The sequence below is a fragment of the Lynx canadensis genome, chromosome D3, assembly GCF_007474595.2.
Source record: "Lynx canadensis isolate LIC74 chromosome D3, mLynCan4.pri.v2, whole genome shotgun sequence".
In the NCBI taxonomy this organism is placed as follows: Eukaryota; Metazoa; Chordata; class Mammalia; order Carnivora; family Felidae; genus Lynx; species Lynx canadensis.
Genome location: NC_044314.2, coordinates 8,950,562 through 8,974,611, shown reverse-complemented (window position 1 = coordinate 8,974,611; position 24,050 = coordinate 8,950,562). Strand labels below are relative to the sequence as shown.

The window sequence follows — 24,050 nt, the reverse complement described above, 5'->3', positions numbered from 1 at the left end:
ACTGTAAACATATGGTGCTCAATGAATTTTTAAAAATAACACGCCCATGTGCCCACCCCCAGATCAAATAATAGAACTGTTAGCATTCTAGAAGCCTCCTTCATTCTCACCAAAGGTAAAGGCTGTCTCTAGAAATAGTTAAGTCTCTGTCATTACCATTCTCACCAAAGGTAAACGCTGTCTCTAGAAATAGGTAAGTCTCTGTCATAAGGAGTAGCGTTGCCTCTTTTTGAACTTGTTATAAATAGGATGATGCGAAAGGTATCATTTCATACCAGCTTCTTTCTCTTATTCTCTCTGTGAGCTGCATGTCTCACTAGTGCCAGTGCATCCACTTTTATCGTCCTATAGTTTCTATCACAAGACTATAATGAAGTTGATGTGTCCATTTTTAGTTTATGAAAATGGACAGATTTAGTTTTGAGCTATTTGGAAAAATGCTACCATGAAACTTCTTACGGCTAGTGGTTTCACATTGTAGTTTTAATTTGCATTCCCTTGATAACTAGGGACGTAAGGTAAGAACATTTCATTTGTTTAGTAACTATTTGAATATCACCTTTCACGAAGTACATTTAAAAATTTCTAGCATGGGAGCATCAGTGGCTCAGTCGGTTGAGTCTGGCTCTTGATTTCAGCCCAACTCATGATTTCATAGTTCGTGGGTTCAAACCCCATGTCAGGCTCTGCATTCTTAGTGCAGCGATTCTATCTCCCTTTCTTGGGATTCTATCTCCCTTTCTCTGTGCCCCTCCCCTGCTGGCTCATGCGTTCTCTCTCTCTCTCTCTCTCTCAACAAATAACCTTAAAAAAAACTTCTAGTATGATTAAAAAAGACATGTTAACTCTTTAAAATTTCTGATCATTCTTTATGCTTCCTACATATGAATCCTCGGTGGGTATACATGTGGCCGAGACCTCCCATGCAATTGTTTGCATTTTCATTCTGGTAACAATATCTTCTCACAAACAGAAATTCTTACTTTTAATAAAATTCAGTTGATAAACGTTTACCCTAATGCTTGCCGTCCTATTTGCTGACTACACGGCAATGAGAGATTTTTCTTAGCTAACTTTTATTAGGAGCTTTATTGTCCTTTCGTAGAGATTTAGGTCAGTTCACTATTCGGAAGTGATCTTTTTATATGGTATGATATAGCAGTTAGTTCCATATGGATATGTGGTTGAGTAGCACCTTTTGTTGAAAAAAAAGGCAAAATAATTTCACGTACTGAACTGTCGTAAATCAGGTATCACTGAGGTGTGGGTCTGTATTTGGAAATCTGTTCTCTTACATTAGTCTATTTCCCTCCTTCTGCCAAAACTTCATTGTCTTAATTACTGTAGCTTTATAATGTTTTCATATCCAGTTGTATAATTCCTCTTTTTTCTTCTTTAACATTTTCTTGGCATTTTTGGCTCTTGGCATTTACCATAAATGTTAGAATCAACTTGTCAGTTTCCACAGAATAAACTTTCTCAGGTTTTAGCTGGAATTACATTGAAGCTGTAGGTCGATTTGGGTAAAAATGGCATCTTTACAGTCTTGAGCTTTCCAATCCATAACCATGATATATGCCTTCATTTATTTAGATATTCTTTAGTTTCTTTCAATAATGTATCGTAGTTTTTAGAACATATGTTTACCCATCTCCTGTGATATCCCTAAGCTATTTTGATATATTTAATGCTATTATAAAATGGTATTGTTATAAAACATTTTATATTTGATATGTATTTGTTTCTAGAACATATACATACACCTGACTGTGTATATCCAGTAACCTTACTAACTTCACTTATTAGTTCTAATAGTTGGTGAATTGATTTGAATTTTGACTTACATAACCATGTTTAGTCTTATTCCTTCCTTTCTATTCTTATTTACTTTAATTTTCTTTTCACTAGCTGTACAATACTAAGAAATAATAGTATTAGCAGGTACTCCTTTCATATTTTTGATTTTGGGGGAAAAACATCCAATAATTCACTATTAAGGATTGTTGTTTTAGGTTTTGTGGAGATAACTGTTATCATGTATTTTCCCTTCTGTATTAGATTTTCTATGTTTTTAAATCATAAGCTAGTGTTGAATTTTATCAAATGCATTTTATTTATATATTGAGATTTTTCTTCATTTTATTAGTATGGCTTATTAAATAAATTGCAATAATTGATAACCAAAGGCTAAACCAAAGTTATATTTCTGGCATATATTCAACTTCTTTGTGATATATTAATTTTTTTTTAATCACTACATTTTTCTTGCTGATGTTTTCATTCATGTTTTTATATCCATGTTAGTGGGAGACATTTGTCATAAAGTTCTTGTCAGGTCTTAGTATTAGGGTTGTTTTGACTTCATGAAATTAGTTGGGCTGTGTTCACTCATTTTCTTTTACGTAAAGTGTGGAAAATTGGTATCATTTCCAGATATGAAAATATTATCCTTACAAACTCTTTATAAATAATCTTTGCTAGATTCTAGACACTTTTCTCTTAAATACCTCTCATTCATTTAATCTTTCATTCAACAACAAATATTTACTTAATGTTTACTTTACCCCCCACACTGTCCCAGCCCCTGGGGATGGAATGGTGAGCAAACACAAACAAGGTCCTTACTCGCACTGAGCTCACAGCTTAGTCAGTGGGAAATATAGAGAGTAATCAAATAATTTTAAAATAGGGACCAAACCATGTTAAACATTTTTGAAGAAAGGGGACCAGTCTTCAGAATTCACAGCAGGTGGAGGCTTATGGAGGCTTCCCGAGGAAGCTAACAGTCAGAAATAGATAGGCAACAAATTTACCTTCTCTTATTTGAATGGACATCTAACTCATATGGCTGGAATGCTGTGAGTGAGGACAGTTGTCCAGTGTGGTTTATTTTTCATGTTGTGTAGCAGATCTCCTAAAGTCAAGGAGCTCGGTAATCCAGAAGCAAAGTAATGTCCTTCACACTAAATGAAAATCTGGCACAAAAGCTGCATATCTAGGTCAAGAAAAGAAAACACAATAAATAAGCCTCACTGCGCTCTTAATACCAATGACTAAAATAAATACTTGCTGCTTTTCTTAAATTCAGTGCAGTGACTTTTCTTATCCTTTTTTCGTTTGCAAATATATTAAAGTTTGCATTTTCTAGGTTGTATTTTATATACTTGTTTCTGTCTTTAATCTCATAAATATAATATTTATATTTAAATTAACTGCTATTACATTGGAAGCTAGCTAATGCAAAAGGAAGCCATGCCAAAATGCAGCAAGATAATACGCATAATATGTTGCAAAGTTCTTTTAAAAATTTTTTTCTAGGGAAAAATCAGTAGTATTTAATTAGTAAATAAAACAAGTTACTTAAAATTTAGAACTACCAAAGAACATAATTATCTAATGTAATTTTAAGTAAAAGTATTTTAAGTAAAAATAAAATAAACTATCTAAAAATAATTCCAAAATTCCCTTAGGAGATAACTGTCAAAGAGTTGCAAGATTTGCATTATTCTATTTGGAACATAGCAAATTTGGAGCTTTCACTAAATATGCTGTCAAGTTTCACTTTAAGCTAGTGACTTGTAAAACTATAGACTTGTAGCCCATTCTAAATATCACAGGAATTGCTTTGGAAGTTTTTTAACAACAGTGGAGTTTTTTATTGTTTAGAACAGAAATTTTACATTTGCAAGTGCATTAACGTTTACCATATCAAATTGGTATTTTGGTTTGAAATAGGGAATTTTATTTTTTTATTTAAAAAATTTTAAGGTTTATTCATTTTTGAGACAGAGAGAGAGAGAGAGAGAGAGAGAGAGAGAGAGAGAGACATAGCATGAGCAGGGGAGTGGCAGAGAGAGAGGGAGACACAGAATCTGAAGCAGGCTCCAGGCTCTGAGCTGTCAGCACAGAGTCTCACGCGAGGCTTGAACCCAGGAACTGTAAGAACATGACCTGCACCAAAGTCGGATGCCCAACCGACTGAGCCCCCAGGTGCCCTGAAATAGGGAATTTTAAAGCTTTGATTTTTAATTATATTCCTGAAATATATTTCGCTGAAAAAACAACAGCCAGAAAAATGAAAATATTGAAACGTGCACATCATCACTTGAATAATACAGAAGAGCCAGACTAAAGTGGTATTATAAATAGGTGGAAATCTTTTCTGTTAGGCCAGAGAGTCTGTGTAATCACAATTAATAAAAATTATTTATAATAATGAAATATTTACAACAGATTTTTGCTGAAGAATTTGTCTATCATACATGTACACATTTTTATACATCTACATATTCCCTCAGAAGAAATAGAAAATAAGGAGGCATAGAGAGATAAATACAATAAAATATACCACTTGGATTATGGTGAAGAGTAAAAACACTGATACATGTTAAATGCTTAAGAAAATATTTGATAATTTCTCTCACTCTTTCTCTGTCTCCAGACGTCATTGTAGATGCTGAGCTGTTCAGTTTATGATCATTTGATTTGTAGAAATTATTCTTATCTTGAGAAAGATAAATATTACAAAATATATTAGTTGATAAGCACTTAAAAACAAGTTATCTTCAAATTAATTTTGATAAACTTCAAGATTTTAATGCCCTTTATGTGTTCAAAATATGCACTACTAAAGTTAAATAAGGTGTTGTTTGCATGGACAGCCTTCCTCATACTACTATACTTTGCATTCAAAAATGGGAAAGAAAAAAATCTAAATCATTGGTAGAGACTTCATTTTTCTGAAAGCAAAACAATATCTTGATTTCATTATAAAAACTCATTTTAATAAATAAATTTATCAGAAGGTCAAAATGTACAAATGAGCATGCCCAGTTTTACATCTCGCACAAGAAAAATCGTACACATTGCATTAAATGTGCGTCTCATGTTGCAACCTCACATCTTTGGTAATTATACGTAGTCACGTGCTCTTGAGAAACATTTTAGGAAAGTGAATCTGTACACTATTCGCATTTTCTGATTTTAAGTTTTTAAAGGTATTGTTGGATGCCAGTTCATATTTCCTGGTATTATTACCTCTCAAAGGGCCAACATAGTAATGAAAACCCAGAATATTTCTCCCTTGTTGGTTTTTGATTTCCCAACTATCAGCAGAGACTAAAAATGAATTTTTCTGAAAATTCACATTTTGTGTGTGTGTGAAAGCTGCAGTCTTTTAGCTATTTTAAAGTAATTTGTAAAGAAACTTTTCTCTGCTGGGGTATCTGAGTGGCTCAGTTGGTTAATCATCCACCTTCAGCTCAGGTCAAGATCTCACGGTTTGTGGATTCGAGCCCCATGTCGGGCTCTGTGCTGACAGCTCAGAGCCTGGAGCCTGCTTAGGATTCTCTGTCTCTGTCTCTCTCTGCCCCTCCCCCACTCACACTCTGTCTCCCTCAAAAATAAATAAAACATTAAAAATATATGGGGCGCCTGGGTGGCTCAATCAGTTGAGCCTCCAATTTCGTCTCCGGTCATAATCTCATGGTTCGTGAGTTCGAGCCCCGTGTCAGGCTCTATGCTGACAGCTCAGAGCCTGGAGCCTGCTTCAGATTCTGCATCCCCCTCTCTCCCTGCCCCACCCTTGCTTGTGCTCTCTCTGTGTCTTTCAAAAATGAATTAATGTAAAAAAATTAAATATATATATATATATATATATATATATATATATATATATATAAATATTAAGAAATTGCAACTTTTCTCTGTTGTCAAACTAATATCGGAATTTTAGAGGAATGACTAATGACCAGAAGCTGTCTATAGACTGTACAGTTGAATTTGGATTTCAATTGGCTTAAATATAATAAACAAAAACAATGAAATGTAATTATGTTCATTGGTGGCCGTCACCCTGATTACGAATCTCATTTGCTTGGTTTGTGATGGCTTTCTTCCTTTTTGGATTGGTTACCTAATATTCTTCCTATAAACTGATGGCATGGGTAGCTGTCTCTTGTGATAGCTCTTAAAAAGACTGGTCAGTTTTACCTTATGTTTACACATTTACTTTAACCAAGAGAATATACCATTTCTTGCATTTGATTACTTGAATATATCTTTATAGCAATATATTTTTAGTGCCATGGACTCTTTACATTTTAAGATTATCTGAAGCTACATTATAAAATTGATTTACTTTAATCCTGTGATTGGCATTTGAATTGAGACTTACTGTTTCCTGTTCCCTCATTTTATATCATTTAACTTTCCAATTGGGCCTGACTTCAACCGGCAAATTTTAACATTTTTTTTCTTAAGTACTTACATTTTTGTGTGAGGTTGGAACAAATTGCAGTAAGTGACAACGATAATTGGTCATTTGAGGAAGTGTTTTTTATAGTCATATATTGCCTTTCTGTATCGCTGTGTTAACACATTACACCAAAATTTGGTAGCTTAAAACATTATTGTCTCACAGTTTCTGTGTGTTAGGAATGCAGGTGGGGGCTTAGTTGGGTCTCTGAAGGGGCTGCAATTAAAGTGTCAGCCAGTGCTGCACTGGTCCCCTGGTTCAACTTGGGGTGGGTCTGCTTCTAAGCATCTTTGGAATGTTGTGGGAAGGATTTAATTTTTCATAAGCTGTTAGCCAGTTTCTTGCCTCAGTTCCTAACCCTCTCCACAGGAAGCTTAGGACATGGCTCTTGGCTTCATCAGAGTGACCACAAAAGAGGCAGTAGAGAGAGTGCTGGCAAAATCATCCTTTTTTATAACCTAACTTCAGAAGTGACATCTATCACTTGTGCAACATTATATTCATTAGAAGCAGGTCACTAAGGCCAGCCCCAGTGAATGGGAGGGAATTATGCAAGGTTGTGACTACTAAAAGGTGGGGATAGCTGGGAAACGTTGTAGACATATGCCCACTATACTCTCTTTTTATCATATTCATCATAATAATAATAATAATAATAATAATATAAAAACTTGATACGTACATTGGGAGGAAACATTTTGAACCATTTTCCTTTACCATTTTATCCTTTACCATTCTTTCCAATTTCCTGAGGCTAACATCTGAAACCATAGAACAAGCCATAGTTCTGTGGCTTGAAGTCATAAACATAATCTTATTTTTTATTGGAATTTAATTTTTATTGGCAACACCTGACTCATTACATTAATTGTTACATAGCTGCTACCTTTATTTGAAATTTGAGGATGAGTTAAAATGAAAAAATTCTATGCTATAATTTTCATATTACTTAATAACCAACACTGAATTCCTAATATAGAATGTCAACAACTTGGAACACCAACTCGAATGGCATTGAATTTTTCACCTGAATCCATGAAACCCACAAGGATGTGGCACATTTGCAAATGCTGAGAAAAAAAAGAAAAACTAAAAACCATATACCTAGCGAAACCATCCTTTAGGAAAGAAAAGGAAATAAAGTTATCAGATGAAGGAAAACTAAAAACTGTCATTCACAGACCTACCCTTAAAGGAAGTTCTTCAAAGAGAGGTAAAATGTTAGAAGAAGGAATATTGGGACATCAGAACACAAGAACAAACAATCAAATGCCAGAAATATGATTACATATAATAGAATATCTTTCCCATAAGCTTTATAAATCATACTTGATAATTGAAAGAATGACAGAGCTATCTTATACTGAAGAAAGTGATTTTTAAGAATGGAGGAGATAGGAAGGGCCTCAAAGAAAGTAAGTTTTCCTCATTTCACTCAAAGTGGTAAAATACTGATTTTAATTGACTATGATGTCATATCCATATGTTTTAAATCCCCGAGCAACCAGTATAAAAACTGTACAAACTGATACACTCAAAAACATTCTAAACGTATCAAGTGAACAATATCTTTAAAAATGTTCAAGTGCTCCACATGAAAGAAAAAAAAATAGAGGGAAAGAAACAGGAATGAAATAAGGAAAACAAAAAACACATAATAAAATGGCTGACATAAACTCTAGCATATCAATAATTTCCTTAAGTGTAAATAGCATAAATTCATTGATTAAAAGACAGAGATTAGTAGTGTGGATAAAACAACAGACAAAACAAACAAAAACTATGAGCAAAGTATATGCTTTTTAAAAAACTCATTTCAAATTCAATGTTATATGTAAGTTGAATTTTAAAAAGGGAAAAGTACACCATGCAAAATCTGTTAAAAAAAAAAAAGCCTGAGTGGCTACATTAGTATCAGAGAACTTAGAGTAAAACCAAACAAAAACACCACAGATCTACAGATAAAAAGAGAAATTTCTTTTTTTTTTTCAAAAAATTTTTAATGCTTATTTATTTTGGAGATACAGAGACAGAGCATGAGTAGGGGAGGGGCAGAGAGAGAGAGAAAGAGAGTGGGGGGGGGATCCAAAGCAGACTCCACACTCTGAGCCGTCAGCACTGACCCCAACACGGGGCTCAAACCCATGAACTGCGAGATCATGACCTGAGCTAACGCTTTACAGACTGACCCACCCAGGCACCCTTCAAGAGAGAAATTTCATAATGATAAAAGGATCAATCCACAAAGAACACATAATGATCCCACATGAGTAAATAGCAAAGCAACACAGTTTTTAAATGCATGAAGCAAAACCTGATAGAGCTGAAAGGTGAAAGTATAGTTGGGGACTTCAACAACCCCTCTCAGCAACTGATAAGTTAACTAATGAATCTAGGAAACGACCAAAAATCAGCGGAGATTTAGGAGATCTGAATAACACAATCAACCAAATTGATCTAATTGTTGTATATCGAACCTTCCACCTGCAAACTGTTCAATACACGTATTTTCAAGTGCCATTGAATATTCACCAAGATAAACCATGTCCTAGGCCAAAACTAACCTGCAATACCTAAATAGTTGAAATCATGCAGAGAATGTTCTCTTACCATACTGGAATCAACCAGAAATCAACAATAGAAATATTGGTAAAGAAATAGAAATGAAATAGCACATGTCAAAATATTCCCTGAGTCAGTGAGGAATTCTCAAAGGAAATAAAATTATGCATAACTGTTTGAAATGAAAATATAGCATATCAAATATTTAGGAGATACCTGAAGTAATGCAGAAAAGGAAACTTGTAGCGCTCAATCTTCATGAGAAACAAGAAAGCATTTGAAAATAATAATAGAAAACAAAATAGACAAACCAAACAAGTACAAGTTAAAATGGGAAAATCTGAATAAGGTCAGTGAGTTGTATTTATTTCAGTAACCTGATTGGACATTGTGCTGTCATTTTGGAAGAGACTACTGTTGGGAGAAACCAGCTAAAGAGTACATGGGATGTCTTGGTATTCTTTCCTACAACTGAATGTGAATCTACAATTTTCTCAGTAATAAATTCAACTATGACCAATAAGAAACTTAGGTCGTAACAAGTGTTTGTCTTGCTATTGAAATGAATTAAAGCCTCCCAATCTAATTGTACCATACGAGAGAGAGAGAGAGGGAGAGAGGAGAGAGAGAGAGAGAGAGAGAGAGAGAGAGAGAGAGAGAATATTACCTATTCATGATCGGAAAATAAAATGGTTACTGTTAATCAAACAAAAATGAAAATGTGGTCTATTCAAAGTTCTCAGTAGTAAGGCTGGAAATCCACATATCTTGTGAACGTCTCAAATACTTGCACGCACACACACTCTTCAACACGTTGCTTCAACATCAGTGTCCTGCTCAGTGCTGGGCTCATAGTAAGTATTCTAGTCGACTGTTCTAATCCAAAAGAGAATTTAGGAATTAGAGCAGACTTACATTTAACTTAGCGTCCTTTTAGTTCTGTGGCATTAATTCCATACATTGCAATATGTTTTCTTGTCACCACATACCTATGATGCATCATTACAGTATCTAAAATCTACATAGTCTTGCTATTAGTTATGGTCCTTCTGATGGTTTTTCCAGTTTCTTCCAACTCCGCCATTTGTTGAATATTTTGGATGCAAATATGTTTAAAATTAGGATTTAATTCAAAATCTCTATTTTGTATATTATTGGGTTATCATTTGAGTGATTGTATATACAAATGCATGAATCTGTATATGGAAAACTGTGCTATATATATTATAAAGCAGGATAAAGAAGAAAAGTATAATCACATATCTAGATAAAATCACTGTTAAAAGTTTACATATTTTTACTGCAATCATAATTGCTTTAAAAATTAGGCAAAAAACATTTTTATGCAACTTTTGCTCCCTTAATATTTTATCTATATTTTTAACATTGAAAATCGTTGCTATTTTAAATACATTGGTAGGCAGTATTTTTAAAAATATGACTTTTTGAGGATAATACGACAGTGCATCATTTAGAAGGCAATGGACTTGAGAATAAAAGTGCCCTGATTTCCTGCTAATATTTCAATCTCCTCTGCTTCGAGGTACTCACGTACTATAAAGTACTTACTAGTCAAAACCATAATCATTTGAAAAAGATTGCTATGGGTTAGGTGAGAAAGGATAGGACAAAGCATGGGAAAATTACTGTTTTTAAATATATACCTTTCTTATTTTGCTTTTCTCTTTATTTCTCAGTTTTTCTGGATCCAGAATATGAAAACAAAAAGTAAAAACCTCTCAACTATCTGATACATAGATTCATTACTACTTATTACAAAGAGCTTAGTAAAGATTGATATTTTAGAGTAGAGATATTTCAAAATAGGATAGAAGGTTCAGTTTACTCAATATTAGAGTGAAAATCTCATGTGTCTTTGGGGGTAGTTGAATTCCCTAACTTTTCAAATGTTTTGTGTTACAGAAACCTCAAATGTATTTTGTTAAATTCTTTACCCTTAAGGTTTAGACTCAAGTGTAATTTAAAGGAAATTCCATCCATATGTTTATAATTTAATATGTTAGGCTGTTCTTTTTTTCTTTTCTTTTTATATTTGGTGTCCAAGAACTCTCTTGAGCTACTTCTTTCAGGGATCTTTTAGCAAGATTAGACCAAGTCAAGAACTGAAAATTTCAGTTTGGAATTCAACATACATCCATAAGGTGCAGATTCTAAGCAATACCAAGAAATTTTCTCATTTTGATTCTAAATTTCACAGAGTTGAAGATTACTCTGTGGCATTAAAGTAACATTAAGGGACATTGAAAATAATTCCAGTTAATGTTGACTGAGAGTCAATAAATTTTCTTATTCTTAAATTATACCTTATTTTGGAAGAGTATTAGTATTCTTCTTAGCAATTCTTTAAAATTTCTTTACCATTTGCTATTTAACAAGAGTGACTGTTCAATGAACTACTTTAACCACACATTTTCATCTGCTCAACCAACCAGATCTGTCAAACAATTTCTAAATGTCTAGTCTTTAAATATAGATTGTACTTTTTTTCTATCATAGCATAAGCCATGCAGAGTAAACACGCATGATTTGGATTTAAAAATACAATCTTCATACGTGTTAGTGATTAGTAATGTATGGTCTATAAAGGAGCAAACATTTACTGAGAACTTGATAATCTACGCACTTTTCATTTTCTGAATCTAAAAGAGACTTTATAAGCATGTGATATGAACCTTGGAAACAAAAATGAACCATAGAAATTCATATTCAAAATACATGAAGGGTAACTATGATTTTGTTTGAAGTCTTTGTTTCATGTAATTTTAGTGAAAATGGATTAAACAGAAAAGTGATTTGACATGGAGGAATTATTTTCTCCATGTACTGCTGACATTCTTAGATATACACTAAAGTTTAGCTCAGTCTGCTAAATAGTAATATTAAAATAATATGCAACCCAATTAAAATATGTGTGTATACTGTGTGTGTATATTTATATGTTTGTATATAATATACACACACTTGTGTGGTATGTATTTTTTTAGGTGACTTGGGGAGGCACTATAAGGGTATGAGACATTGTGTTTTTTAATTTCCTTTTTTTGAAGAAGGAATTTAATGTTTGTTCATGGTGGAAAGCTGGGCTCCAAAAGAGTATCTTGTTCTGAGGCCAAGAATGGGAGAATGGGCCTGGAGTCTTGGTACCACCACTTTCCTCTGTGTCTAGTCCTCCTGGTCTATGGAGTTTTCTTTTATAATTTTATTTTTTTTAATTTACGCCCAAATTAGTTATCATATAGTGCAACAATGATTTCAGGAATAGATTCCTTAATGCCCCTTACCCATTTAGCCCATCCCCCCTCCTACAACCCCTTCAGTAACCCTCTCTTTGTTCTCCATATTTAAGTCTCTTATGTTTTGTCCCCTCCCTGTTTTTATATTATTTGTTTCCCTTCCCTTACGTTCATCTGTTTTGTCTCTTAAAGTCCTCATGTGAGTGAAGTAATGTGATATCTGTCTTTCTCTGACTTACACCGTACACAAAAACAAAATGGATGAAAGACCCAAATGTAAGACAGGAAGCCATCAAAATCCTTGAGGAGAAAGCAGGCAAAAACCTCTTTGATCTTGGCCGCAGCACCTTCTTACTCAACATGTCTCTGGAGGCAAGGGAAACAAAAGCAAAAATGAACTACTGGGACCTCATCAAAATAAAAAGCTTCGCACAGCGAAGGAAACAATCAGCCCAAACTAAAAGGCAACCGACAGAATGGGAGAAGATATTTGCAAACGACATATCAGATAAAGGGTTAGTATCCAAAATCTATAAAGAACTTATCAAACTCAACACCCAAAGAACAAATAATCCAGTGAAGAAATGGGCAAAAGACATGAATAGACACTTCTCCAAAGAAGATGTCCAGATAGCCAACCGACACATGAAAAATGCTCCACATCACTCATCATCAGGGAAATACAAATCAAAACCACAATGAGATGCCACCTTACACCTGTCAGGATGGCTAACATTAACAACTCAGGCAACAACAGATGTTGATGAGGATGTGGAGAAAGAGGATCTCTTTTGCATTCTTGGTGGGGATGCAAGCTGGTGCAGCCACTCTGGAAAACAGTATGGAGGTTCCTCAAAAAATTAAAAATGGAGTTTTCTTTTATAAGAAACACAAGAAGGTGGCATTGGCTACTAAATTCTGTAGCCTTCTGGATGGTTTCATGGAGGTTGAAACTGAATTCTTCTTGACCCTTACTCTCCCTAAGTTAAGGCACAATGAGATCACACACTTTGCTGTGGTGTTTGGGTCAGGATGCTGGTGTTTATCCTGAACATTTGTAAAAGAAACAGTTTGGTATGGTGGAGATAGCTCTGAATTTTGAGATGAAAGATCTGAATTAAGTCCTGTCTCTGCCACTTGTCAGCTGTTCTGACATTGGTCCAGACACCCATACCCACCTAATAGAATTTCCATAAGCATCATGCAAAATGTACATTAAAAGTGTTTTAAAATAGATATGTTATACACATGTGAAGAGTTACTACACTGGGAGGTTGTGCTTAAATTATACTAGCATTTTGTCCTCTTGGTTTGAACCTTCAAGGTCTTGTAAAGTTACATACTCAGAACAAGGGAACACATTTGAATCCAAAGATCTGAGGGAAGAGCATTCCACCCACAAGACCCTAAGGCAAGAATGAACATGGCCTCTTCAAAGAATGAAAGGAAGTTAGCGAGACTGGAGCAAAAAGGGTAAGGAAAAGAAGGGAGATAGGAATCAAGGTCACGGAGTAAGGCTGGTGGGGCGGATCATATGAACCAGACTGTGATTAAATGTTTTCATTTTATTCTAATTGTAATAGGCATTAGTAAGTTGTGATTAGAGTTATATAACTTTATTAAATTGTAAAAAGATTTTTTGACTGCTTCATACCAACTAGATAGAAGTATTTGTAGGCATTTCAGAAGTCGTAATGCTGTAAGGGTGGTGGTTGTTTCCACAGCATAGAGGCAGGGAAGGTGGAACGAAATACACGGGTCTAGGAAGTAATTTGAAGGAATGAGGTAATAGAACGTGCTAAGTGTGGGTCAGAAAGAAACTAGGTTTTTGACTTGAGATGTTAGATGGATGCTGGTCCCATTTCCTGGGATGCTGACAATGGAAAGAAAACAAATTTGCAGTGGGCTGGGGATCGAGAGTTTAATTTTGTAATTTAAGGTTGAGGCAGAGATTCCTTTAGTGGAATCCGAGTGGACGTTCGGAGGAACTCTGTGAGCCTGGAGCTCAGGGGAGGTTAAAAAACTGGAGATAAGAACTTGACATTCAACAGCAAAGACATTCTGTTTCGTATTTTTAAGCTTTGGACTCTCTAATACAGAGAGAAGAGTGGTAAGGAGAGACAAAAGAGGCCTAGAAGGAAGAGGTAACAGAATAATGAAAAGAGTGTGGTAATTAAGGGGGAGGAAAGACAGATGTGTTTAAAGAGCAAGGAATTTTCGATTTTTGTGAATAATGTTGAGGTCACATGAAGCAAGGATGAGGAATGAATATCTGATTTGGCGATATTAAGATAATGTGTGATATTGACAAGTGGGATTTCTGTGGAACATAGGACAAGATTCCCAGTTGAAATGGGTTGATGAAAGAATGGGATGGGAGGAAATAAAAGCAGTGAAAATAGACAACACATGAGATATACTGTCTTCTTTGCCATAGGAGCAAAGAAAGGGGGCATTACTTCATGGAGAAGGCAGTGATGATGCAGTCAGTTGCTGAGAGTGTACTGAAGGAAGTGACCCACACAGAGGAAAATTCATGTGACACCCTTGAAACAACCATGGCAAAGCTATTAATAATCCCATTTTATAGATGAAGAGACTTTCACATAAATTAAGTTTCTAAGGTCACAAGATGGTAAATGATAAAGCAAGAATTTGAAGTACTGTTTATGTGGTTTCCAAGTCCAATCTTTTTTCTCCCCCCTATATCAGCTGCTGTAGGCTGAACAATGCCTACACAACTTAATCTCTGGAACCTGTCATACCTTACTTCAGATGGTAAAAGAGATTTGACAGACATGATTAAGTTAAGCATTTGAGATAGGGAGATTATCCTGGGTTATCTAGGTGGGTCCAGTGTAATCCTATAGGTCCTCATAGGAGAAGAGAGGAAGATGAGTGTTGGGGATAGAAGACCTGATGACAGGAATGAAGGGGTGGAGTGGTCTCATGAAGAGGCCACTAGCCAAGAAATGCAAGGAGCCTCTGGAAGCTGAAAAGGGCCAGGAAATGATCCTCCCTTCAGCACCTCTGGAAGAAACCAGCCCCACCTACACTTGATTTTAGCCCAGTGAGATTTATTTTGGGCTTCTGAACTTCAGAAATATAAGATAATAAATTTGTGTTGTTTTAGGCCATTAAGTTCATGGTGATTTTCTACAATGGCAATAGGAATCTAACTGACCACCCTTCCTATGTTAGTTAACTATTTACAGAATTGTCTGTTGCTCCTTAGTTCAAGTTAAATGTATTTTAGCATGTCAGCGTCCAATGATTATACTGAATCAGTAAATACTAACTACTGTATTAATTTTTTTATAGTTTCTTTATTTCTGAAGGAGAGAGAGACAGGGTGTGAGTGGTAGAGGGGCAAAGAGGGAGACACAGGATCCAATGCAGGCTCCAGGCTCTGAGCTGTCAGCACAGAGCCCAACACGGGGCTTGAACTCACCAACTGTGAGATCATGACCTGAGCTGAAGTCAGATGTTTAACTGACTGAGCCACCCAGGCGCCCCCCCCAACTTCTGTATTTAAAACATTGCTTTACTTGACCGTCATTACAAGGATGACAACCTTACACCACTTCTTGGGGGGTATATTTGAAACTTCTGAAGATTACTGTGACAAATATTTTGGGCATGAGGTCCTCAGTAGCCCTGCAGAGGAAGTAGCTACAAATCTGAGGGTTCCAAGTTGCCTTTTGAACTCTGGGGAGTGTGGGTTTCTTAAACCTGGCCTTGTCCAGAAAATACAAAAATAAAAACTATCTTACCCCATCCCTTTTGGATGCTCTCTGCAACTTTTGATGAACCAGTCATCTTGTCATCTGGGGGGAGTTGGGCTTTTTAAAGACTTCTCCTTTGATTTGATTTATAATTTCAAGAATGAATTTTAATCTCTACCACCAATATGGTCATAGGTCTTTACCCTGAAGATTAAATTTCAGATCACACATAAGAAATAAAACTTAATAAATAGTATCTTTCATGCCTTTATATGAGTATTACTTTGCTTTACCAAGAAGTAGAGTGAATGAAGCAAAGTGTTTGGAAATATTATGCATAGGTATGGCTCACAGAAGTCTACATCCATCATAACATTTCTGCTGCTGATTCCAGTTTTTTCTCGTAGCTTTTTGATGTGGGATACATTTTAGCCAATTTGGATTATTAATGTAAAGAATGTACAATTGGGGAAATGAAACAGACTTAAAGAATAAATTTTTTTTTATTAAAAACTTTTATAACTGCGTTTCAAAAGTAAATATGACAATCATTTGGACCGTATTCTCCAAACTTCATTATTAAGTCTGTGAAAACTTTCCAGTCAGCTAACGCAGAGTAGTTGGCAGCTATGTGCGTTCCATCAAATGGGTGTGAGAAAATATTACTGAATCACACTGACATGAAAGGGCTTTCTCTTGTTCACTATAAAGTGTAACCAGATCTATGAAGAATTTGTGAGTTAGCCTCATACATTCTTTAAGAGCAAGTGTGAACACAGTAAATGGATTAGAAATTTTTCTTAGGAAATGCATAGGCAAACTGAAATGGCTTGTGGCTTTGTTTACTGAAACTCTGAAGTGGACATAAATATTGGAAAATGTCGATGGTTTCAACATTACCGAAAATCTAATAAGTAGCTTTTAAATAAAAAAAAAAAAAAAAAACCCAAAACTGGAAAACATAACACCGCTCCTTCAGCACTACCTGGTTTGTTGTGGAACTGGGATAGGAATTATTTTATAGGGTCATTCACTTTCACATTATAAATTAATAATAATCATAATTTTGAGTTGTTGGCTCTTTGCTCTTGTGGACTTTATTTTGATTTCTTTGTAACTAATATTTGTGGACACAGTTACAATGTCCTTTAAATTCTTTCAGTTTTATGAAATTATACAAAATTATATTTACATAGTGAGGCATATTCCAGATTCAGGGTCACCTGTCCAACTTCGGAAAATGGTAGGATCTTTGACACAACCACGTTTTTTCAGTGTTCCTTCCAATAAAATGTGTACTCTGACTGTTAGCCACCTGGAAATAGCAGCAAGATTATTCTTATATGAAAATAAGATTCAACAGGGCTTTGGAGTTCCACAGCTAATAATTTCATTTTTTGGCATAAGGTCTCAGCAGATATCTTGGCTTATTTATTTGGTGCTATTACGTTGGATTAGATTGCATGAGAAAATTGGGATCATTTGTGGTTTTGTTCACTGAAACCTTGAAACTTAAACAAAAAGTTAAGAAATGCCCAGGAATTCAACAAGTGCCAGACTTGCATGCAAATAGGTAATAAATAGCATAGACTTTGTACATACAGTTAGAAGAAATATATTTAAAGTGTAAACTCCAATCTTAGATAAAATATCATTATGCTGCAATATTTGCTCACTTATGAGACATTTCAGGAATATTTCAAAACAGAACTTGCTTGAACCTGATTGATACCCTAAGTTCTAAACAAGAGTAGTTAAATTATTTTACATTCTCCAAGAAATTCTAAATTATCTGAACCTAAATTGGTAATTGGCAGGCAAAGCACTATAAAGGCTTCAAGATGATCAGCCTGCCAGAAAAAAGAAATTTTAGTTTTCCAAGCTTCATTACCAATGATACATTGGCACTTTAAAAAATAGAAATGGATTGTGGATTCTAGATCTTTCATTGTTCCTTTATTCGTAGTCCAAAGAAGTAAGATTGACCACTTTCTATGTCTGACCAATAAGGTTTTTATTTTAAATGTAGTTTTTTTTGTACGTTTTGTTATTATTTTTGTTCTTTTTCTTCTTCTTTTTTTTAATCTTTATTTATTTTTGAGAGAGAGAGAGAGACAGAGTGAGAGCAGGGGATGAACAAAGGGAAAGGGAGACAGAATCCGAAGCGGGCTCCAGGCTCCAAGCTGTCAGCACAGAGCTGGACGTGGGGCTCAAACCCACGAACCATGAGATCATGACCTGAGCCGAAGTCGGACGCTCAACCGACTGAGCCACCCAGGTGCCCCATGTTCTTTTTCTTCTTAAAGCATAGAAAACATTGCTATTGTCTGGGAAGGGCAGTAATTACATCAAGATATGATGTGGAGAGATTATTCTGCAATAGATTTTTATAAAGAAATGGAGGTAATTTTTTATCATTGAGCATTATCTAAGAAATACATTATTTTCTCAATTTTTTACTGAAAATCTAGACTAAAGAAAAGGCGTCATGCTGCCGTGAAACAGTGACACACGGCTTCAGCAACACTGGGGAAGGTTAAGATTTAGGACTCAAGGAAGAGTCAGCTTCCAAGGGCAGGGCTTGTCATATGAGTTCCATGCCAATTCTTTAAAATAGAGTTAATTTCGGGCCCCTGGGTGGCTCAGTCTGACGTCGGGTCAGGTCAGGATCTTGTGGTTTTTGAGTTTGAGCCCCGCACATCGGGCTCTGTGCTGACAGCTTGGAGCCTGGAACCTGCTTAAGATTCTGTGTCTCTCTCTCTCTCTCTGCCCCTTCCCCGTTCATGCTCCGTCTCTTTCTCTCTCAAAAAGAAACATAAAAAAATTAAAAATGAAGTTAATTTCTAATTGATCAGATAATGCAATTTATAATTTCATGATGATTCTTAGCAAATGGAAATGTATTTTACTTTATTTAAAAAATTTTAGTGTTTATTTATTTTTGAGCGAGAGAGAGATAGAGCGTAAGCAGGAGAGGGGCAGAGAGAGAGGGAGACACAGAATCTGAAACAGGCTCCAGGCTCATGACCTAAGCTGAAGCCGGATGCTTAACCAGCTGAGCCACCCAGGCGCCCCTAAATATGTGTATTTTAAAATGTTTACATTGATGCTTATACTACAATGCTTTTGGAAAATAAAGTTTCCAAGCTATAAATAATGTACGAGTTTATTCTATATTATTTAGTTGCCTTTTTTGTGCAAGTATTTCCTGCCTGTCTATGGCTCCAAGAGCTCACATTAACATCAACAAATATAGACTATAACTGCCTGTGTAATTTGTCACAGTGCGTGGATTTTTAAAATATAAAGAACTTGAGCTCTGTTGAAGTGGTATAATCTGGCCATTACCTTACTGCCTACACCCGCTGTCTCACATTTCATATTTAGTGTTCTCTTGCAAAACTATCCTAAAAAATATCTTAATTTTTTCTGCTTTAGGCACATTCAAAATACAGATTTTTAATACTAATCACTTGTGCATGTTTGACAGGCCACATTTTAAAATACAATATGGTGTTTTACTTTCCTGAATATTAAAAACTGATTTTTCTTTTTCACTTTTTATCAGAGTGTATGGCATCGTATCTAAAGTAACAACTGTTCTTAACATTATATTTTGAATCTGTATTAATGTATTTACTCTTTTCTTATGGCTTTTCTTAAGTTTATTTATTTATTTTGAGAAAGGGAGAGAGAGAGAGAGAGAGAGAGAGAAAGAGAGAGAGAGAATCCCAAACAGGCTCTTCACTGTCATCACAGAGCCTGATGCAGGGCTCGAACTCACAAACCGTGACATCATGACCTGAATCAAAATCAAGAGTCAGACTCTTAACCAGCTGAGCCACCCAGGCACCCCAGCTTATGGCTTTTATTAACATTATTGTGTATGCATTAGTTGTCTTATGCTTCTTAGGGGAAAAAAAAAATCCAAGAAGGGTTTCATTTAGAATTCATTTCCTATAAGTTAATGGAAAGCAATAAGTATAAACAATAAAGCCAAAATCCCTTGATCAGGCAAAAATGCCCTGATAATGTAACTTCTGCCAAAAATGCTTTTATTTTTGGTCCACCTCATTCTTCGGATAATACATAAGATGTCGGTCACTTCAGAGAGACTTCTTTGAGTATATAGGTATGTGTTGAATCATCATACACCGTTTATTCCTTTCAGAGAGAGTTATAATTTGTGATCGTTAGATTTATTGCTTTTGCTTATTAACAAGGTTCCAGATTGGCAGCACAATCTGATTGCACAAAGGAGAAAGTTGAGGTTTGTGCAGGGGACAGACACGCCAGGGTGGCTGAAATCATGGAGCGTGGACGCAGCATGACAGAAAAGGGGCAACAGGATGCAGAAGCCCCAAACTTGCAGTTCCTGTAAGTTATGAGGAGGTTAAATTCACTCAAAGCACAATGTCAGGGATCACTTGACTGACTGTGCTATGATTTAATGGGAGATATTGGAGCACAGAGCCTAGCGCAGGGCTGGAACTCACGACCCGTGAGATCATGATCTGAGCCGAAGTCAGATGCTTAACCAACTGAACCACCCAGGCGCCCTGATAAATCTTATTTATCTGTTCATATCCCTGTTTTTTGAGTATGCTGTCTCTCTTTCAAAAGAGAGAAAAGAAGCTGAAAAAAACAATGTTACATGTCCAGACCAGAGTGACATATTAGTGACTTGGATAGCACTGAGGAAAACTGTCCCCTTGCCTAAGAGACAGATGGGTCAGCCAGCCTGCAGGCATTTTTCCATTTAACAGTCACCAGAACTGAGATACATGATATTTCTGTCTCCCCTTACAGGTAAGGATAATGAGTCAAAGGCAATTTATATAATTTGTCCAAGATCATCCATGTAGAAAGTGGGAGAATCAGAGCTTGAATCAATAGAGTCTGGATGGAGCTCAATGTCTTATACATTAAATGTCTCTTTAGTGAGAGATAATGTTTAGTAGCAATATTTATACATTGTAGACCCATCATATTTCATTTATTTAGTTATTTAGTACCTTAAAAATACTTGTAGTCATCATGGTAGCCTGATTAAATGAACATTTTTAACAGCTTGATTGAGCTATAGTTAATACAAAATATTGCACATATTACATATATATATACATATATATATGTGTGTGTGTATATATATATATATATATATATATATATATATATAATTTGATGAGTTTGAACATATGCATGTATCTGTGAACCCATCACCAATAATCAAAGTAATAAAATGTCCGTTACCTCCAAGAGTTTCCCTGTGCCTCCTCCCTCCTTTTTTGTGGTAAGGACAATGCAAAATTTAGTGTAAGAAACTAGAGTCAATAGCATTAAAATACTTTCTCATGCATCAAAGGCTTTGTGCTACAACCGCTGACAAATCCTTTCACGGTCATTGAAATAAAACATGCATACATACAGATGCACATACATATAGGGAAAATGAATGCTTAACTAGATACACATAAGGATTCAATATCCCCATTTACAGTTGCTTGAGAAACACTTTAGAACAGGAAAAACTATTCAAGTTCAAGGACTGAATGATTAAGCCCAACTCAATTTTGTTTAGTCAGATGTGAAAAAATACATAGTTAATTGGTAGGCAAGGTCTCCACATACCAGAATCCAATTATAGAGTCTTCAAAACACTAGTGAAATAAAAGTTAATGAGACATTTTTAAAGACATTACAATTTTATGATACTGATTGATTTTGAAAAATGGCAAGGATAAATTTAAGTTTAATATGCTGAAATAAATTTTCTGTCTTCACTTTGGAATCCCAGCCAAAAGAAGTATCATTAAATAGGGAATAATGGAGATGAATATCCATATGATATGTGAACATATATATAAAATATTTGTGTGCTTCTAACTAAGAATTCCTTTTTTATTTTCTTTTTTTAAAATTGCTCTTGGTTTACCAGTGGTCTAAGAAATTTGGTGAGCTATATTATCATTGCCCTCTGAATTACAGTAAATGTAGGGAACAGTTTCTCCAAATCAGCACTAACTCAAATGTGATTGGACATATACCAATGCTAACAAAAATAATTACAACCATGAATCTATATTATTGTAAGTATTATAACAAGGAGTGAATTGTTTTGGCACCTCTACAGAATACTTGTTAAAATGTGTATTTTTCTTGCAACTGAAAAGGATATATATTTAATATTATAATAGCTTTTTCTTCAGTAAACAAAGACTTATTTTGTAAGTTGTTAGTATAATGAAACCCCTTCGATTGATTAAATGGATGGTTCATAAGGAGATAGTTTATGATCTGTAACTATATAAAAAAGCAAATAAAAAAACGAGAGGAATTAATGTCATGTGCATTAAATGTCACTTATAACAATAAATCTTACTTGATAATAAAAGTGGGTAATCTTATACAACCACAGACCTTTATTAATTTGTAGATTAAGCTGCATGTTTTAAGCATTTATTTTAAAGAAAAGGTTCTATTCACTATGTCATCAATATAGCTATGTTGCTATATTGAATAAAGTAATGGGCGTACATACAGATAAGAGGGTCTACTCTTACCAGTTAATTTGCGTTTGTTATTATATGGCAAGCTGTTTGCAATTTCTTTATAAAGCTTTGATGTTTTTAAGACTGTTCAATGTTGGGGCGCCTGGGTGGCTCAGTCGGTTAAGCGACCGACTTCGGCTCAGGTCATGATCTCGTGGTCCGTGAGTTCGAGCCCCGCGTCGGGCTCTGTGCTGACAGCTCAGAGCCTGGAGCCTGTTTCAGATTCTGTGTCTCCCTCTCTCTGACCCTCCCCCATTCATGCTCTGTCTCTCTCTGTCTCAAAAATAAATAAACGTTAAAAAAAAAAATTAAAAAAAAAAAAAAAAAAAAGACTGTTCAATGTTATCTGTGCTGTGAGGCGTCTTCATTTCTAGGAGACAGTTCAAGACTTCTGAGTATCTCCTATATATGGTAGCAACCTAACACTGATATGACACATAGTATGTACTGAAGAAAGATTGATTAATTAGTGTGAATACGTATTTTTATTTTTATGTGCTTGTATTGCCCACTGAACTACAAAATCTTTGAGGAAAGACCCCATGTCTTATTCATAGTATTTGTGTAGAATTTATCATTATATCAACCATAGGGTGAAAGTGGTTCATCTATCAGTCTCATGTCATTTTGACTGCAAGTGACAGAAACTCAACAATCACAGCTTAAGTAAAGTCAGGTGATTATTCTCACATGGCAAGAAAACGAGAGGTGTGCATTCTAGATTTCATGGCATAGCTCAGTCACTAAATCAAGCTCTTTTCATCTCTGTTCCACCGATTTAAATGTTACAAGGTGGCTGTGACACTTGCCTTCTTCCAGAATCATGTCCTTGTTTTGGCGGGAAGAAAGCAGAAGAAAAGAGTTTCTCAATCTGATTTTTTCATGTTTTTTAGATGGGAAACTTCCCTGGCCGACTTCCCTTCAAATGTCAGCTAGAAGCAGGTCCTATGCTGTCTTGAGACTAGTGAATGGTCAATGAGCTGGTAATGAGACTCTTCCGAATTCCATCATGGAAGAGTTAGACCAATCATGATTTAGCCTCTGGGATTAGAACACACATTAGAATATTTAGCCCCTGGGCTTCTCCTCCCGGAGATCATAGATGCCACCTTCCACTTAAGCAGGTTGTGGCTAAATTAGCACAGAAAAGAGGATCACTGAGTTGTTAATGGACAACCTGTGTTATAGTAAATATTACCTGTAAAGAACTGGATTTGTTAAAATGAATTATTCATGTCATGTGCTATCCTCAATTGCTCTTTATATTTTTATTTGTGTTCACTTGACAATATTTCATATGAGCAATTTCTGTTTCTTTCAGGCTAATTATAAATGCATTAGTTCTATATTTTTAGTTATAGTGGAAAGAAAAATCTGCAATATTGAAAGATACATTGTTTTCATCAGCTTTCTTTTTTAATTTTTTATTTTACCATTTATTTATTATTGAGAGACAGAGAGAGACAGACCGTGAATAGGGGACGGGCAGAGAGAGAGGGAGACACAGAATCCAAAGCAGGCTCCAGGCTCTGAGCTGTCAGCACAGAACCCAACGCGGGGCTTGAACTCACGAACCGTGAGATCATGACCTGAGCCGAAGTCGGATGCTCAACTGACTGAGCCACCTAGGCGCCCATCAGCTTTCTTTTTTAAATGTCCATCTTGCTCTTGTAATTGCAAGGGCAATTCAAATGTTAATTAT

The 24,050-nt window shown here is 35.3% G+C and overlaps 1 protein-coding gene across 1 annotated transcript in view; it reads left to right on the top strand.

Moving 5' to 3' along the window:
* CCDC102B (coiled-coil domain containing 102B) overlaps positions 1 to 24,050 on the top strand; it is a 129,585-nt gene that overhangs the window by 20,989 nt on the left and 84,546 nt on the right.